Source organism: Benincasa hispida, chromosome 1, assembly GCF_027475165.1.
Source record: "Benincasa hispida cultivar pf3 chromosome 1, pf3_genome.v1.1, whole genome shotgun sequence".
Lineage (NCBI taxonomy): Eukaryota > Viridiplantae > Streptophyta > Magnoliopsida > Cucurbitales > Cucurbitaceae > Benincasa > Benincasa hispida.
In genome coordinates this window covers 4,822,001-4,842,360 of record NC_143478.1, presented here as the reverse complement: position 1 = coordinate 4,842,360, position 20,360 = coordinate 4,822,001, and the positions used below count along the sequence as shown (strand labels likewise).

Sequence of the window (20,360 nt, the reverse complement as noted above, 5' to 3'; positions counted from 1 at the left end):
AGTGGGAAAGATTGAGAATGTTTTAGTAAAAGTAGACAAGTTCGCGTATCCTATGGACTTTAAAATTTTATACTGTGAATCAGGTAATTGGGAGAGTTATTGATGTGTAAAAGGGAGAATTGACTATGCGAGTCAATGACCAAAAGATTTCGTTTAATGTGTCAAGTGCACTAAAATTTCTAGGAGATTTGGATGAGTGTTCTTTCATTGATTCTATTGATGCTTTGTTTTCAAATGTGCAGGACGTTAGACATTGAGAGGAGTTGGAAGAAGTATAAGAGGAGATTGAAGAAACAACATAGCAGGTTGCTCTAGTAGTAGGAATAGCATGTCTAGTAGTAGACCGTGAAATATCAAAAACACTCAAACCGTTGGTAATTGAACCACCAAGGATTGACTTGAAGCCACTGTCGACACATTTAAAATATGCATATCTAGGTCAAGATAACACATTGCTAGTAATCATTGTTGTTGAGCTAACAGAACAAGATGAAAAATTGTTGCTGAAAATTCTAAGTAAGCATAAGCAAGCGATTGGCTGGACAATAGTTGACATTAGAGGAATCCTTCCTTCATTTTGTATGCATCCAATTAACCTAGAAGAAGAAGCAAGGAATTCAATTGAGAGTCAAAGGCGGTTAAATCCAAACATGAAAGAAGTTGTCCGCAAAGAAATCATCAAGTGGCTAAACATCGGAGTGATTTATCCCATTTCCGACAATGATGGGTTAGTCTAGTACAGTGCATATCGAAAAAAGGCTGAATGACCATAGTGGTAAATGAAAAAAACAAGCTCATCCCGATACAAATGGTAACAGGATGGTGAGTCTGCATGGACTACCACAAGCTTAACAAGGCCACGAAGAAGGATCACTTTTTTTTGCTTTTGATAGATCAAATGTTAGATTGGTTAGCTGGTAAAGAGTACTATTGTTTCCTTGACGGGTATTCGGGGAACAACCAGATCATGATAGTGCTCGAGGATTAGAGGAAAACCACGTTCACGTGCTCCTATGGCACTTAAGGGTGAATATCAGTTGATCGATGTCGGTTTTGGGAGAAAATCGGCATCGAAAATCGACCAAAAAAGTGTGTAAAATTCGTTGGATTGTTGATCGAGCCGGTTGGTTTGGTCTTTTTTTTTTCCTCTTTTTTTTAAAGCAAAGTCAAGATGAATGAAAAGGAAAGATGAATATGGATTGATGAAGTGTTATTGTTAGGTGATAGTGGCTCTTTTGTGGTGTCGTTTAATTCCAAAAAAGTGCCACAAATCAAAAGAAATTTTATAATGACACCAAACTACTTTATCACTACAAAGATGTAAGAATAGTGATAAGTTCGGGTCGATTCGCAGGGAAGCGCGACTTGTTTCGTTAAGCCAATTTCCTATTAGAGTGGTAAATAGGGGGGTTTGGTGTGAAAGAGATAAACGTGTAAGAAATTGAAATAAAAGCGGATAAATGTAAACTAAGGATAGGAATTATCTAGTTTCGAGAGCAAAAGAGATCCTATGTAATTTCAATCATCAAAATCCATTAATTGGACATACAATCGATTTATGCCTACACAACACTCACTTGACACGACCAAGCTAGCCTCTACAAAGGCGGACAATTAGCTAGGACCGAACCAAGAAAGTGTCCTAATTAAACTACATTCATTAAATCCTAATTGGGTTCAATAGCGATCAATTAAGACTAAGCACATATGCATTAAGCTTTAGGATTCCATTGTGTTGATTAATTAATGGGGAAGCCCTAACTCAATCAACCGATTTATCCCTAAACCTAGATCAAACATGCATCCTAAGACCCAAGATTAGACTACAAATCCTAGCATACACATTCAACCATTTGCTACCGGAGTGATCTTAAGCGTAAACGTGTGGGCTTTGGTGTCCTAATTCTCCCGGAGTCTCGTTGTTTTGTAAAGATACACATTGTTTGATGAATAAAATAATTGTTATTTAATTCTCACATTTACTCATATCCAATAAACAAAACTCTTTGGTTATCTTATGTGAACTTAAGCATGTATATGTGATATACAAGTGGATCATGCCTTAAGTGATAACCTAAAATGGTCTGTAGTATAAGGATTAAGGTGGGATACCTGATCCTTATGACACTACGGATACAACCCACTTTGTAGAAGTTTGCAATTGTTGTAAACTACTATAGATGGTAGATCCTGGGCATTCATGTGGAGACGTGCGAGCGGGGGTGTCCTATAAAAAGAGTTTGTATAAGACCCGGACCACGAGATGATTAAACTCTTTATATAACGTCGTTGATACTAGAGACTTACATCTCACCTAAACGACCATAGGTCACATGACCTTAATCCTGAATTTTTTTAGAACTCCTGCCTTTAAGGGCGATCCTTTGATTAGTATGGGTGAGAGTGGCCAGATTGCCAACTCAACATGCCTACCTTTTAGGGACTTGTCTGATCTAGGAGCTAGGAACTCAATCCACAAGATGTAATTCACTCCTTTCCCAAAATAGGGATAAGTAGAGAGATTGTTCCCTTAAGAGCTGATTCCGGGGCTTGAACATAGAGGCCACAACTTCTCTTTGGAAGGGAGGACTCAGTCATAGTAGAACTATGACTTATGTTCATTAGAGGGATCAGTGGTACTTAAGAAGTTAGATGTAACTACAGGGGCATAATGGTTATTGGCCCAGGTGTACTTACAAGCGATCTGTGAAGTGTTGTCGCACTTTTGATTGGTTAAAATGGACACATAATATATATGTGGTAAGGAGAGTTCAGTTGTCGGTCTTTAGTGCCTGACAGTTGTGGATCTCGTGACTAAAGAGTTTAGTCAGTTATTCATGTACTATTGGAGCTTCGAGCTACAGGTCCATAAGGTCCCCTTGATAGCTCAATGGATTCTGTTGAGGATCAGTTCTTGGTGTTGATTTGAAATGTTCAAATTGGCAAGAGGTATTTTTTATTATATGAGATATGATTGGTATGATGTATGAGATACATCTAATGGAGAATTAATGTAAATGAGATTTACAGTAAGTGTCATGGAATAGAAAAAGAATTATGGTTATAAATATAGTATGATAAGTTGGTTATCATTTATATTTATAATAATACTAATTATTAGATAATTAAATCTTTTTCTCTAATAACCAATTGAGTGGGAGGTTATTGGTGGTTCATGGTAACCGTGAGATAAAAGAAAATTTGTTTTCCTAATTTTCCTGCGGTATTTATGGACTTGATGAATAGGATATTCCATTCTTATCTGGATCAGTTTGTGATAGTATTCATAGATGACATACTAGTGTATTCCAGTAGTGCAGAAAAACACAAAGAACATCTAAGGATGGTATTACAAACTTTAAGAGAAAAGAAGTTATATGCCAAATTTAGTAAGTGTGATTTTTGGTTAAACCAAGTCATATTTCTTGGGCATATAGTTTCAGCTGACGGAGTTAGTGTTTATTCCCAAAAGATAGAAGCAGTAGTTAATTGGGAACGATCCCTGAATGTAACCAAAGTACGCAGTTTTCTGGGTTTAGCAGGTTATTATAGGAGATTCGTGGAGGGTTTCTCTAAAATAGCCCTTCTATTGACAAACCTGACCAGAAAAGATGCGAAGTTTGAATGGTCGCCAGAATGCGAGCATAGTTTCCAAGTGCTGAAACAAAGGTTAGTATCAGCACCAGTATTAACTCTACCTACACCAGGTAAGGGGTTCGAAGTTTATTGTGATGCATCCCGACAAGGATTAGGATGTGTGCTGATGCAGGAGGGAAAAGTAGTAGCCTATGCTTCGCGACAGTTAAAGAAGTATGAATGTAATTACCCTACACACGACTTAGAATTAGCAGCAATTGTGTTAGCTCTGAAGTATGGAGACATTACCTAGTTGGTGAGCGTTGTCATATATTTACGGATCATAAGAGCCTAAAGCATATCTTTGATCAGAAAGAACTAAACTTGAGACAGAGAAGATGGCTCGAGTTGATCAAAGACTATGACTGTACAATTGACTATCACCCAGATAAAGCAAATGTGGTAGCTGATGCTTTAAGTCGGAAAACTAGATCAGCTAAAGCTAGTGTTAATTTAGTGAAGGGTACACTGATTCATGAGTTGTATAATGCTAGGGCAGTATTATCAATCGGTCAAACAGGAGGGTTACTAGCTTCATTTCAAGTACGTCCTACGCTCGTAGAAAATATTCTACGTGAGCAGTTAAAGGATTCTGATCTTCAGAAGTTAGCTGAAGAAGTAGATAAAGAATTGAGGACGGGCTATCAATTAAGAGCTGATCAAGTGCTACTAAAGGAGGGTAGAATATGCATACCTAAAAATCTACCCAGGAAGGTAAGTGTGAATTTAAGTTATTCTCATTTAGTATTTGAGATACAAATGTTTATGTGGTAGATAGTTTGGTTCAACATCTAGCTTAGAGATAGCTAGGAGAGGTATCATTGAAAAACTAAGGAATTGATATCAAAGTAGCGCAGTAGAAGCGTGGTAATAAACAAGACTACGAAAAGTTACAATAGTGGTTGTTGTGAAACCTTAAACCAGAGTTAGTTCGAGTAAATTTCGAGGACGAAATTTTCTTAAGGGGGAAGTAAATGTGAAACCCGGATTTCTATTTTCCTTACTTAAGCAAGTGATAAAAGGAATTAACTAAGTGAAAGTTAAATCCTAAGTTAAGGGGAAGGAAATTTCTAAGTGTTAAGTAGATTTTCCTTGAATAAATTAAGTTGAGCTTTAATTGGTAAAATTATGATGAAATTTGTATAATAAGTAGGTTGATGAGAAAGTTACTATGGAATGGTGAAGAAAGAATGGGGATTTGAAAAGAAAAATATGGACATTGAGTTTGGGAAATTTGGAAAAAATTGGCTAAGTATGGAAAATTTATGTGAAATGCGTGTTGTGCATAAAGCACTGGAAGGCAAGAGACTAGTGGCACAACTGTGTAGGAATTGCACGAAGACAAACAATGTTCGCAGTAGCTAAAAGCGAGATTGTTAGAGTGAGATCGGCGAGATCATTGAAAGCAAGATTTTGAGCTAGAAAGTTGGAGAGAGCGAGAGTGGAGAGAAAATTTGGAGAGAAAACGGGAGAGAGCGAGATTGGAGAGAAAGTTGGAGAGAAACTGGGAGAGAGCGAGATTGGAGAGAGCAAGACCAGCGAGAGAATGGGAGAGAGCGAGATTGGAGAGAGCAGTTTGAGTGAGAAAGTGGGAGAAAGTGAGATTGGAGAGAGCAGTTTGAGTGAGAAAGTGGGAGAGAGCGAGATTTTGAGCGAGAAAGTTGGAGAGAGCGAGAGTAAAGAGAGCGAGATTTTGAGTGAGAAAGTGGGAGAGAGTGAGAGTGGAGAGAGCGAGAGCAGGCCGTGCGTTAGCCACGCCTTGTCCGGTGCTGCATTCGAACGTCACGCCCATGCCTCGCCTTTGCATTGAACGGTCGAGTAAGCTTCTAGGCGATGTATTTGGACGCGTTGGGGTGGATTATTCATTTAAAAACCCTAATTTGAATACAAACAACGCTTGAAGACGTAAAGGCAAACGTCAATTAAAATCTAGGTGTCCGATTAAGAGAAATTCTTAAACCCTAAGAAATTGTGTTGGATGCGTTTGGGAAGAACACATTAAACCAAGGTGAAGTCAGCTTACGTTGATAAAGGGAGGATTAAACATTTGGCCATGCAGCCAAGTAGGTGCTATCGATACCATGAACAATTTGAATGCCTATAAATAGGAGTTGGGATTTCATTTTCAAATCACACAAAAATCATAAATTTCGTAGAGAAAGTAGAGGGCAGTGAGGGTTCAGAGGAATATGTCAATTTTGGACGGGGAGATCATCCAATCTACTTGTGCGTTTTAAGTAATTCTAAAGCCATCTGAAAGCTATGGATGTCTAGCTTTCAGAGTAGGGCTGCTGGAGGAAAAGGCTCAAAGGAACTGGGCTGGAGGTTGAGAAGAATGTAGAAGGGTCAGACTGTCGAATCAGTCTGGGCCAGTTTTGAAGATTTTGAGATTTCGGCCAAATCACGAGGAATTCTTAGATGAAAGTTTAGGGTAAGATTCCTAAGACATTTTAGAATAAGTTTGTAGAAGGAAGTATTTCTAAATAAGGTTCGAAACTATGAGTAATCTAAGTTGTAATTTGAATCTAGATTCTAGGGATGAAAAAGGGACCCGAGGAGCTATTAGAGTGAAAAGTTCCTAAGAATTTGAGGTGAGTGGCTAAAATGTTTTCGAACTAAAACGTTTTTAAACTGTTTTGATTACAAACATTTTACAAAAAGCATGTTTGCAAAAATAATTCTCATGCCTACTAGTTTTATAAAGTGGTTTCCAAGCAAGATCTGAATTGTATTGTGAACGCATGCCTATTGTTGAAAAACTATTTACATATGTTGATTTTATCCAGCATGCGTTACCATCTTTAAAGCCATGTTGTATATGTGTTATACTGTACATGCTTTAAAGAGAAAAGTTGTTTATAAATAATTTTGGTAAAATGCGATGCCGAAGTATAAGGAGAAGGCATCCACCCAACTAGATACTGAAGTACAAGGAGAAGGTATCTATTGGTACTGAAGTACGTTTGAGAAGGTACCAAGCCAACGGGATACTGAAGTACGTTGGAGAAGGTATCCTAGTAGCTCGATACTGAAGTACAAGGAGAAGGTATCTGAGCAGTAGTACCTAATGTGGCCACAGGTGAATAAAGTCAGAGATTGAGCAAAAGGGTTCTCTCTGGACTAGTAGTTGGTGTTGGGATTATTTTACCAGTTATACAGTACTTTGATTTGAGAAATGATTTTACTGTTTTATGTTTAAAACAGTTTTATATACATTACGCTTGGAAATTGTTTATGCTGCATTAAATTATATTTCAGATAAAACTATCTTCTGAAATTATGCATGAGAATTTACTATGTTTTCTCGGTCACTCACTGTGCGTAAGCTCACCCTGTTTTCAAATGTTTTTGTTCCCCCCCACAGGTAGCGGTCAAATCCTCTAAAGATAGCTCAGTATCTGCTCTGCCACTAAAGGATGAAAAGACTTGTAACCGTTTGCTAGGTGGTTACTGTTAATATTGTACACATGTTACTATTGTTCATATAGGGACTAGGGTTTGTGGGTTTTGAGACTTATAAATCTAATGTTGTAAATACTCTAAACATATTAAGTTTCTAAGTTAATAAATTGTGGGCCTACAGCCATCCCGTTGCATATAATTTGTATTTGGTATCAGAGTTATTCTATAAGAGTTTTTAGGCAGTAAGTGTCACCCTAAGGGTTGATAACTGCTGTAGTCACGCCCTTCTCTAGGCTAAGAGGGTGATCTGGGGCGGGGTGTGACAATGATGGTGATATTTTCTGACTTAGTGGAGAAAACGATCAAGGTTTTTATAGATGACTTTTCGATGCATGGTGAAACTTTCCACAACTATTTTAAGAACTTGGAGTTGTTGGGAATGATGCACTAAACTCACGTTAGGTTCTGTAGTTTGTAAACACAGTTTTGAACAAATGCTTGTGATGTAATAATATATGATATTTTCTTCACTTTTATCTATGGAACATTGGATGTTTTAATTGCTTTACCACAAACCAATAAACAAGATCCTTAGTTTTCATTTGTAACTTAAGCATGTATGTGGAGACATACAGGTGGATCATGTCTTAAGTGATAACCAAAATGGTTTGTAGTATATGGATATAGGAGGGAAGCCTTATCCTGGTAACGCTACGGATGCGGCTGCTTTGTAGAATAGTTACAAATGTTGTGACTAATTATAACATATATTATAACTAATTATAACATACAATAATGCATGTAGCATGTTTACCTATGGTGGGATTTTAAATCTAAAATGGCATACTTCATGCACAAAAATGTTTAATTAAAAAATAATACACATCAAATGCATAAAATAATTAAATAACATTAATATGGTTCAACTTTGGCATTCTAAACAAACAAATAAGCTAAATTATTACAATAATGACTCAAGAACAACTTCAATTTGAGGAAGAACCGCTTGAACCGACCTAAACCAAACCCGAACCTGCTGAACTAGACCACCAAGGCACCAAAGGAAGTTGAACCGGACTAGTTTCGAGGAGAACCGGTTAAGCCAGTTTCTTCAACCCAAGAACCGGCCAGGCAACACGCAAAGCAAAAACCCTTGGGATGAACAGCACCGTGACGCTACATCCCAGCGTTGCAATGCTCGATGAACAACGTCGTGACGCTATTGGGCAGAAGGCTCAGCTCCAGTTTTCTGCTCGAACGTGTTTGCTTCAATCTTCAAATTACATCCTATTTTGAACTCTAATGACTTCAAATAAATTACAGACTCTAGAGCACACATATAAGCTCATCAAACAAGAGCCAATTACAAAATTAGCTTGGAAATCAAAGAGAATTCCAATGCCAAAATTGAATTTAAACCATATCAGTCACAGATTCAAACATGCATAGAAATTCACCCACCAAACTCAAAATTAACGATAATTGAGTGCTTATATCATGCTCTGATACCAATTGAAAGAGTAATCTAACAAGCAACGGAAGAAATCAGAATCAATAAGCACTCTAACTACTCTTGATTTGAGTTTAAAACATGCTATTCAAGAGAAATTCATAGAGGGTTTGAAGCAAACATTACCTTTGAAGACTTAATCCATAAATTCAGCAGTAATACTTCACGATTAAGCTTGAAACATCAACAAGACCACCAGCAAGATCTTCTATACAAGGCTCAAGAAGGAATATGTGGTGGAAACACTCAAATTAAGCTGAATATATGGTAAATTTTAAGTGGGTTGAGAATGGTTTTCAACTCTTCAGCATATCAGTTAGAAATTTCAGCTTCTTTTTTTCAAATCCATGCATGAAGATGCATTTTATAAACTGATTTCACGCAAACACACAAGGTTGCATGGAGGGCAGCTCCTGCTTGGAGTCAATTTGGTGTAATTTGGTGATATACCATTATAAGAGATAGTGGATTTTTCCAATCTTCTCTTTGATTTTTAATCAATTTCTCAAAATTGATTTTGATTTTTTATTTTTATTTTAAATAAAAAAATTTATTTAAAATTAGTTTTACAAATTAATTCAAAATTAATTTATATAAAACTAATTTTGTTTTTATTAAACCTTTTAATCAAAATAATATTAATTTAATATCTTAATTTAAAATCAATCAAACACTAATTCCACCAATATGGTTCAATTTCATATTTAAATAATAATTTAAATATTAATTTATTCTCCAATTTCGTTTAATTTCAACTAAATTAAACAGTTTTAATTGTATTAAATACAATCAATTGAAAACCCTAACAAATTGAATTTAAACATTTCAAATTTATAACCCTAATTCCAAAATTCATCCAATTAATACTCAATTTGTTGTTCCAATTTATGAGCTAGTAGAGAGACTTAATGGACCTATACATCATGGGCTTCAATTGTAATTAATCAGTTAAACACTTTAAACCAAATTAATTACTATTTGTTAACTATCAAGGCACACCACTATAGCTTGATAATTGCACTCTCCTCACTGTAGATATATTTCTGTCCATTTGGACCATAATCAGTAAGTCGATCCTTCACCGGTCGTTTGTCTTTACAACTAGGTCAAAATTACCGTTTTACCCCTATAAATACATCTTGCACCTTAAGCTCCCACTGACCCTCTATTGAACAACTAATTTAACCAATTTTAATATGAATTCAAACATTATTCTAAACATACATCCAATGCATAATTAAATTAATTTAAACAGCAAAAATGTAACCAATTTTGGCACCTTAAAACAAAATTAATTAATTAAATTAATCTAACTTTTATATCAATTTAATTAATTACTTGGAGCGTCACAACGCTATGAATCAGTTTGTATATCGCCTCGCCTCACATCGTTGCAGCGTTGCGATGCTGAAAGGCAGAATGCCTCTATTTTTTGTGTTTTCTGCTCCAAACTTGCCCTGAACACCTCCGTTTTTCCCAATCTCTTCAGCAACACTTGCTCTTTCTATTGACAAGGACTTACAGACTCAAAGCCAAAAATAAATTACAAAAAGATACAACGAGTCCTTACATTTTAATCACATTAAAAGTAATCTAAGTGCCAAAATTAAGAACATCTAATCTTGCAAACCCTCATTCAAAATGCAGATTTAAAAACTCACCTCTAAATTTATTTTTGTTTAAAAAATACGAAGAATGAAGATGCAATAAATAGGCTCTGATACCAATTGTAAGGATCGAATCCCTAGCAAAAGCGTGTGAACACTTGCATCTCGAAAATCGATTTTTGAAGAAACAAAAACAGTGTTCTAAAATAGAACATATGAAGGATAAACATATGAAATAACATGCTTTGAAGAAGGGAAACTAAAAGAGAACCATTCTTACCTTTGAAGATTTTCGAGCTCCAAAAAAAATCTTCTCGATCTTGCCGCAAACTTTTTCTTGATTGAACTTGAACACAACTACGAGAATAACCTTGTTATTCTCAAGGCTTCCAATAGAAGGATAAGTGGTATCCAACTAATTGAAAGAGGAAAAGTTACAGAGAATTTTATTAGAGTGTAAAGAGAGGATTTGTGTTTTGGTGGCTAGGGAAATCAATTCTTCCTCTAAAAGGGCCATAAGGAAGAATTTATATGGAGAAGGTTTAACGCTTTCTCCAAGTAACCCTTCTTCAAGTCTTTCCCAATTTATCATTGTGTTCAATTAATTAAATAACATTTATTTCGTTAATTAGCACGTTAATTAAATATCCATCTATACATTAAATCCAATTTAACGTATATATTAAATAACATAAATAAATATCGTATGTTTATATGCATCACCTCTTTATTAATTTAATTAACTAATTCTTTATGAATCTAATTCACTTTAATTAAATATTTGAATCTCATTCAAATATTTCTCTCCAATTTAATTTAAATTATAGATCACATTCATAATCATTACATATTATTCACATTAATATATAATTTCCTCAAATTGATTTGAACAATCCAAATCATTCCTCGTTAATATCCTTTAGTGAGATAACAAGGGAACCTGGTGGACCTACAGATTAAAAGCTCCAAGGATATGAGATTAATTGGCTAAACTCATTAACCAAATTAATCAATATTCGTTAACTGTAGGACACTGCACTAAAGATGCACAACTGCACTCTTTTCACTACAGATATATTTTTTGTGTCCACGGATATAAACTAACAACAACATTAGTCCTTCACGAGTGTCCATAACATCAACTGGGTCAAATTATCGTTTTACCCTTGGGTTACCTTTGTATCCTTAAGTATCAGTGCTTCTCTAATGAACAACCTATTTATGCTCCAACCAATAAAGAGAAATCCCTCTCGGACAAATGAGAGGATAGGACCCTTTGTTCAAGTCCCAAAGCACCATTTGAGGGAACACTCATCTACTTACCCTTAAGTTGAGAAAGAGTGAAATTCATTTTATATTATTATGTTCTCAGCTCCTCACTCGGTCTCTTCCTCAAAATGGTAGGCTTATTTAGTCGACAAACTAGTCACTATCACCCATACAAATCAAAGAAAAATACCTCGTGAACAGGAGTTCATGATACACTCAGGACTAAGACTAAGTTGCCTAGGTCATCCAATTGAAAAAGAAACCAAACTGGTTAACGGCGTTACATCCAGTGGTTATTATGGTCCAATCTTATGCAAACTCATTGCATAGGATTCCTCCACTCGCATGTCACCTACATGAACATGTTGAGTCATTGTGTTTGTATCAAATACAAAATGGGTCGTATCCATAGTATCACCAGAATAAGGTACCTTGCCTTATTACTATACTATATTCCCTTTAGGCTCTTTCTTGAACATCGATCCTTATATGTCTCCACATACAGTTCAGGACTCATAAGTCAACCTTGGATGTTAGTTGGATTTAGGGTAATCAAGACAAAAAAATAATACAAAAAAATCAATAACATTTGTTGAATTAACACCGATAACCCGCTATTGATGACAGTCAATTGATAACATCTACTATCTACCAGCTTTAGGGCATAAAACCTAACAATAAAGGCATCTTTAACCTTCCTACCGAACAGAGCATGTGAATAAGGCTATTATATGTACACAAAAGACTCCGTAACTAAGCACTTTTGCTTCATTTCTTGAAAAGGAAAGTATCCAAGTAGCCCCAACATCCAAAAGCATGAATATATATATTATAACTACATACATTAAACTCAAAGTTTTTAATTTCTCTAAGCCTGTCAAAAACCTTTTTGAACTCAACCCTCATGTCTGATTTCTTGAGAGCAACCAATATCTCATTACAAGCAAGTGCATTAGGTAAATAAGCACAACTAGTTGTAGTAGAACCTTATCGTCAGTCATTATTAAAAGCATGGAACAACAACAATACCTTCTTGTCCTCCACTTGGTTTTTCCCGAGCACAGCGATGAGAACATAGTTGTTGTGTTGAGTTCCAAGCTAGTTCCCTAGTGTTCCATATGGTCTAAAATTTCAAGGACAGTGTCAAATTTTCTAGCCCTAATAAAAGCTCTGAAAGTTAAAGAAACACATCCAAATAAAAATATTGAGTTTGCTAAAAGAACAAATCCGACCACAACACAAAAACCACTTGAAGACAGAAGAATCCTCATCCAACCACCTTACATTTCAAAAGTAAAACATAAAAATTTTCACATTAATTTTGCATATTTCAAAATTAAAATTTCCAAAATTTTTAAAAGAGTAAAGGATCTATATGTTCCAACAGTTAAATTTGGCTTGTGGACTATGAATCAATGAGAGAGAGAGAAAGAAGAATAAGAGATATCGGGAGGTCAAGCGACGCAGAACTACTAGTCCATGGGTTAGAGAGAGAGCTCAATAGGAGGGAAGGCTCGCTGGCAACACTAGATGGTGGACGGTGAGGCGATCAGAGCAAGGGTCATGACCAACAAACGTGCAGTTGAGGAAGCATTGTGGGTGTTGGTCAACAGCACTAATGGCGGCAGATATGACTCGAAAAATGACTGGTTGGGAAAATTAAAGCGTGCAACAGCTAAAGGCTTGGACGAAGAAGAACAAGAAGATGATTGGATGGGGAGTTGTGCAACGTGCAAAAGCAAGGAAGAGGATTTGATTTTGTTTTCTTTTTCTTTTACTATATTTTATTCTTTATTTAGGAAAGAGGAAAACAAAATTTTAGAGGGAAATGAAAATGGGGAAGGGAGAAACAAAAAAATTAAAATTAAAAAAATTATTTGGGATTTAAAAGAGCGAGTCACCTATAATGTCGGTTTTAAACTGATGTTATAGGTACATTTACAATGTCAGTTTAAAACCGACATTAAAGATCCACTATCTTTTTTTTATTTGTTAAGAAACCGACATTTTACATCCGTTTTTAGTTTTTTCAACCTACATCAAAGCCCAGATTTCTTGTAGTGGCAAAATGGGCACTAGTGCTAAAGAATATAATTAGATGTGGTAGTCTCCATTTTCTAATTGGTTATCCAAATTGGTTAATTTGGACAAATGTAAGGTCTGTTTAGATTAACTTTCTAAGTGTTTAAATAAGTATTTATAATTACAAAAAAAATATTTATCAACACTTAGAAAATCAATCCAAACAGACCATAAGCCTTTAGTTCATGTAGCATTATAAAGAAAATGAGGTATTTATTTTTTCTAAAAATTAAAAAAATAATTAAAAAAAAAAACAAGGTGAAGGTAAACATCAAATGTTTTACCTTATATTGAAATTAGTTGAGTCTAACTTTAAATGAATCTATAATTGTCAAAGTAAATTTAGATTAGTGATAATTGACGTGTATTCTCTCTTGAGAGTGGATACTCAATCCTCCATCCTGTAATTATTGTAATAAAAAAACAGAGTTTTTTTTTTTTTATACACGAAAGATCATTTATACACCATATATTTTTTAAATGTCCTAGATTTGAGTTATTTCTAGAAACTTCAAATATATATCAAATATATTTTATTATATATATTAACTATATCTTGTTTTCTCGTTCAAAATTTCTTGTCGATTATTGTCTTCACAATGAATACCATTTTGGGAAGTTCATAACCACGAGAAGTAAATTGAACTAGAGTTTTGTGTAAAATAATCCTGTAAGAGAAATGAGAGTTTAGACAATTATATAATTAGCCTATTTATTTAAGTTATCTTATAAAAGAATTATATATATAATTGTTGATTAAGTAAAAAGCTCTCGAATGAACAGCACTAATATGGAAATGAACCAAATGGAGAAAGTAAGGCCCATCAATCTTTAGTTCTCTTGGGTAAAATGATAGTTGCCAGTTGGGGCTGGGTGGGTGTCCAAGTCCATTCCTTTTTAGTAGATTATAGAGAGATCATATTTCAAGTTATACATTTTGTATGCATTTAACCTAGTTTTAAAAAATATTCAACAACAACAACAATAAATTAAAACGATTTTCGTTTATAAAAAAAATGTAGTCTAGATTCTACTCTCTAGTGTGTCGCATTTTCATGCATCTACTTCAATTACAAAGAAAAAAATATTAAAAAATATATATTTTTAAGAAAATAAAAGCTTCCTACGTAATATCTTATGATTAGGTATTTTGGTGGGCTGCACGAATATGAATGTGGCTCAGGAGACATTAAATATTTCTCTAAAAATAATACAATTGATTGTTTATGATTTACCTTGATGGTAAAATAAATAAAATAAAACACACTTAATTATTACGAATGTGCAACCAAGGAAAAGTAATTCAAATGAGGCTGCTGCTACTATTATTATTATTTCGGGCACTCATTCTTTTTCCTTTACTAAACCTTTAAATTCCTAAATTCTAAAAAAAAATAATATAAATCGTTAAAATTACTTTTGTAGATTTTCAATTTTTTTTTTAAAAAAATACTCTTAAAAAGTAAGTAATAAAACAAATAAATTGATTAGTAAAAGTAAAATTTATAAACTTAATTTTAAAGAAATCAAATGATTATCAAATGAGTCAAACAATTAGTTCAAGTTCAAAGTTAACGTTAAAAGAAACAAATTTGCAATAAGAAAAGCATATGTTGAATGAGAAGTTTTGGCTTATCATAAGTTGTAAGTCATCACAATGAAATGTCCAAGTCCATTATGATAATTATAAATCAGACTGGACCAAGTAATTAAAGTCGTTCGGATCCAACTCAATTCAAGTTCATGAAGGAAATTTGGGCTACATAATAGATTAGGTTCAAACCCAACTTTAGCCCAAGTTCAATATTTGGGCCCAAAAGCAGTTGAGCTCAAGCCCATATAAGACCCTATAGATTGAGACCTTACCCCTTCATTTTGGGGAAGATGGAAAGCTTTGAAGACTAAAGCTTTGAACCTCTCAAGACTTAAGCTTCTCAAGATTTGAAGATGGAAGATCTCAAGTTGAAGAACCGAAGAATGAAACTAGGGAAAAATAACTTTTTGGTCTTCGAATTTTTAAGAATAGTTGTGTTTGGTCCCTAATGTTTCAAATTAGCTTAATCATTGAGTTTTCAAGAATAAGTTTAAAAGGTCCCTCAATTTTATTATATTTACACATAATCAATTAAAAATATGATGTGGCAAGATGACTTGAAAAAAAATTGTATTTTTTAATCTTACCCACTTCTCTCTCTCCTCTCTCTTTCCTCTTTCTTTTTCTTCTTCTCTCTTTCTCTCTTCTCCATCTCCATGTTTCTTTGTCGATCATTTCTTCGGTGGAGGAAGATGATAAAATTTGTTCACTTCTCTCTCTCATCTTTCTTCCTTTTCTTTTTTTTCTCTCTTCTCTCCATCTCCATTAACTAGCGGGAAGACTGCGGTGCGGCTAATTGATTTTTTATCTTTTTATCTTTTTTTTTTTCACTCTAATCTTATTTCTATATTTTTGTTTAGATTCAACCCATTTGGATTAACCACCATTTGAAGTTAAGAAAGTTTTAGACATAATGATTTAAATGTATTAAAAATTTTATGTTTGGAATATAACTGAAAATGAAAATGAATTTAGAAAGTTTGCTAGTACAAGTTAGATAAGAGAAAGAAGGGAGAGAAGTGAACATATTTTATTATCTTTTTCAATTGAAAAAAAGACAAATAGATTAGACATGGAGATGGACAATAGAGAAAGAGAAGAGAGAAGTGGGAAAGATTAGAAAATATATAATTTTTCTAAGTCATCTTGTCACATCATATTTTTAATTAATTATATGTTTAAATTTAACAAATTTATTAGTTGAGTGACCTTTTAAATCTATTCTTGAAAACCAAGGGATTAAAATAGCCAATTTGATATATTTGGAACCAAATGCGCCTATTCTTAAAAACTTATGGACCAAAAAGGTATTTTTCGCATGAAACTATTAGCAGATTCAAAGGCCAAAAGACTTCAACAAATTGATTATCTTTTCACAACTTATAAACTAGAGATTCAGTCTCCTTAAACTCAAGAAAAAGCTCACAAGTCGATCAACAAGCTAAAGAATGATCCAAGCATTATCAACAAGCAAGAGGCCGATTCAAGTCGATCAATAAGTCAGTTAATAGTATTATAATCAACAAGTCAGCTAAATAATCTCACAAATATTAATTATAATGATAATTAATTAACTACATATATAATTTATTAATGAATTAATAGTATTATTTCATCGGTTTTTTATGGTTTATTATATAATTAATTAATCAATCTAGATTAGTTGAATTCAAAATATTATAATTTAAAATTTAATATAATTTTCTAAGTTATTAATTTAATACTCATATAATAATTAATTTTAATAATATAAAATAAAAGAATAAATTTATGTATTAAAAGAGGAGAAAGAGTGAACATCAAGAAAACCCACACTTTTGATGGGTATCATCCTTTGATATAAGGAATACATGTGAATAGCTTATTCTCATGCTTAAAGTTTCAAAACTTTACTGGATGTGTATCTCATATCCATTCCCACCCCTTATTTCCATCCCAATTTCCTCAATCCAAACACCCCTAAATGTTTAACCTACGTGCACGATTTTCATGGAAAGTATTAGATCTCCTTGGAGCAATTCCTGGGTTTATATATTTTCATATATAGCAATTTTACTAAAAATTTGCAAATATGATAACTTTTTAAAGATCACATTATTAGTATTTTTGTTATTACTATTTTACCCTCATGTTAATCAAACTTTTAGGTGTAAACTTCGGAAAAAAACGTATTTGAGTTGAATTTATTAAGCTTTTTAAAAGAAATCAAATTTTTAGATATGAAATTGAATTTCTTAAACATGTTTGACAATCATTTGGTTTTTTATTTTTAAATATCAAACCTATAAACCTTCCTTCCACTTCTAAATTTCTTGATTTGTTATCTACTTTTTACTAATGTTTTCAAAAACCAAGCTAAATTTTGAAAATTAAAAAAACTAGGCTTATTTTGTAATCATTTAGGCCTCATTTAGTAATGATTTAGTTTTTGAGTTTTTGTGTTTGAGAGTTAAGTCTATAGACATTACTTCCACTTCCAAATTTCTTTTTTATGTATATACTTTTTACACGTGGTTTAAAAAACTAGGCCAAATTTTGAAAATAAAAAAAAATATAGTTTTTGAAAATTCGTTTATTTTTAGAATTTGACTAAGAATACAATCATTATACTTAAAAAGATGTAAATCGTGGCAAGAAATGAGGAGAAAATAGGCCTAAATTTAAAAACCAAAAACAAAAAATGAAATAGTTACCAAATGAAACCTTGGTTTTTTGTTTTTGTTTTGAAAATTATACTTACAAACACCCCTACCACATCTAAATTTATTGTTTTTATTTATTTTTCATCCATGTTTTCAAACATCAAGTCAAATTTTGAAAATTAAAAATGTATTTCTGTTTTTTAAATTTGACTAAGAATTCAACTCTTCTACTTAAAAAAAAATGCAACAAATTATTCTGAAACTTTAGAAAGTTGTTGAAATAAGTAAAGCATCACTGTAGTACTAAAAAAAAAAAAAAGAAGTGAATTTATCGTAGGATAATATTTGAATAGATGACTCAAAACTTGGCCCCAAAAGCGGAATATGTTCAACTTTTTCAAACTCAAGTTTTTTTTACCTTTTACATGAGTCATACCAATTACCAAAATACCACCGTGGAGTTTAAAATTATATATAGAGAGGGAATGAAAATACATTTCCAATCATTTTTCTTCTCCCACTCTGAAGAGATAGGGAGAGATAGATATAAAAAAGAACAAAAATAAATAAAAAGATAATTGTTTCAAAACAAGAATATAGATAAATATTTGGATTAAAATCTAATTTCATTAAAAACTCAATGCAATTATGGAAGTAACAAAGAAAATCATAAAAGGAATTGAAAATCAAGGTTAGAAATTAAATTCCTTTAGTTTCCTGACATATCTGGAGATTGAGATTAGTACGACTCATCTCCTACTCAGTTCAATTCACTCCTATAAATAAATGCCCATCATTCATCTCCTATTCAGTTCAATTCACTCCGTTTCGATTTCTAGTTTTTTTGTGTGCAAGAAATAACGACAATAATGCATCTAGATCTTCCAAATTTAAAACAAATCTACATACCTCGAAGAAGAAGATCATCCAGAGCCAAAAAGAAAGAACAACCCAAGAATGAAACTGTCATTCCCCTGTCTATATTGGAGGTTGCAGATATTCTAATGGAGTTTTCACAAACTATTACTCATATTGAACCAAAAAAAGTTAACAAAACCCACAAAAGAAAGAAGCCAGCTTCGACGCCAACACCAATGACTAGGACTAAGAAACATAGGAAACAGAGGAAGAATAAGGCAAAACAGCATAAGTATCTGACGATTCCTGAGATGTCGGCAACACTCAGAGATCGTATCGTGGAGATGGGTGGGTATGAAATTAGACTGGTGATTCAGAAACAACTTCAAGATACTGATTTAAACAAGAACCAAAGACGTTTATCCCTACCGATAAAGAAACTGTTATTTGATTTTGCAACATTGGAAGAGAGGAAGATGTTGAGTGAAGTGGAAAACCAAAACAAGAAAGGGATAAACGTGGTGATTTTAGATGATGTTCTTGAAGAAAGAATGATTTGTTTGAAGAAGTGGAAGATTGGAAATGGAGATGTGTACTGTTTGACGACACAGTGAAATTCGTTGGTGGAGGAAATGGGACTGAAAAGTGGAGAACATATTCAACTTTGGAACTTTAGAAAAGATGATGAATTTGAGGCTTATCGTCTTTGCTTCGCTATGGTTAAGTTAGTTCGTTGTTGATTTATTACGTATTTTGATGTAAGATAGGAAAGATTAGGGACTAAAACACATTATCAAGACTTAGCCGTAGAGACCAAAATAAATATTTTTTTAATAGTTTAGGGACCAAAACAGATATGTGAGGCAAAAACTTAAATGCATTCATTGATGTTCCTATCTTCTTCATTTCACAAATTGTTCAGTCACAAATTGGCAAATTCTTGTTACTTCCTTTTCTAAAATATTTTATGACTTTCTTTCTTTCTCTCTCTCTCTTTTTTTTTTTTTTGTGTCTTTCTGGTAAATTTTGAATTTCATCCTTTATCTATAAGATTGCCAATTTTAGCTCTAATTAACTTTGTTAAAAATATCATTTGATCTCAAACTTTAATGATAATAACAATTTAGTTTTTATACTTTCAAATTTATAACAATTTAGTCTCTAAACTTTAATAAATATAAATCTTGTCATTTTAGATTAGGATTTGTAACAATTTATTTTCTATCTTAAAAAAACTAAGATTAATGAAATTTCTTACCCATTTAGATTGATAAACTAATTAAGGGTCAAGTTTTGTTCATAAATTTTAAATACGAGTCTGCTTGGCAACCAATTTATTTTTTTGTTTTCTATTTTTATTCTTGGTTTTTTTAAAAAAACAAGTTTGTTTGGTAAGTAATTGAACTTTTTGTTTTTACAATTTAAAAAATGGTTTGGAAATTGTGAAGTAATTATGAAAGTGAAAAAAAAGGGAAATCTTTAATTTATAGGATATTTATAATACATAGTAGAATAAGAAAAAAAATCTAAAAATATATTACATCTTTAAAATATTTGCAAATATGGATGAGTTGACTAGTCAATTTTTGAATATTTTTTAATTTCCTAATAAAAAAATAAAAAAATAAAGGATATGAAAGAAAATAAAAAATAAAGGAAAGAAAATGAAAGGAAAAAAGAAGAAAATGAAAGAAACTAAAAAAAATAAAGCAAAGAAGCAAAGATCGGATAAAGAAAAGAATAAAATAAAATAAAAGAAA

The 20,360-nt window shown here is 32.8% G+C and overlaps 1 pseudogene; it reads left to right on the top strand.

Moving 5' to 3' along the window:
• Positions 1–18,611: 18,611 nt before the first annotated feature.
• Positions 18,612–19,340, top strand: LOC150038181 (putative B3 domain-containing protein At3g49610; annotated as a pseudogene).
• Positions 19,341–20,360: the final 1,020 nt, after the last annotated feature.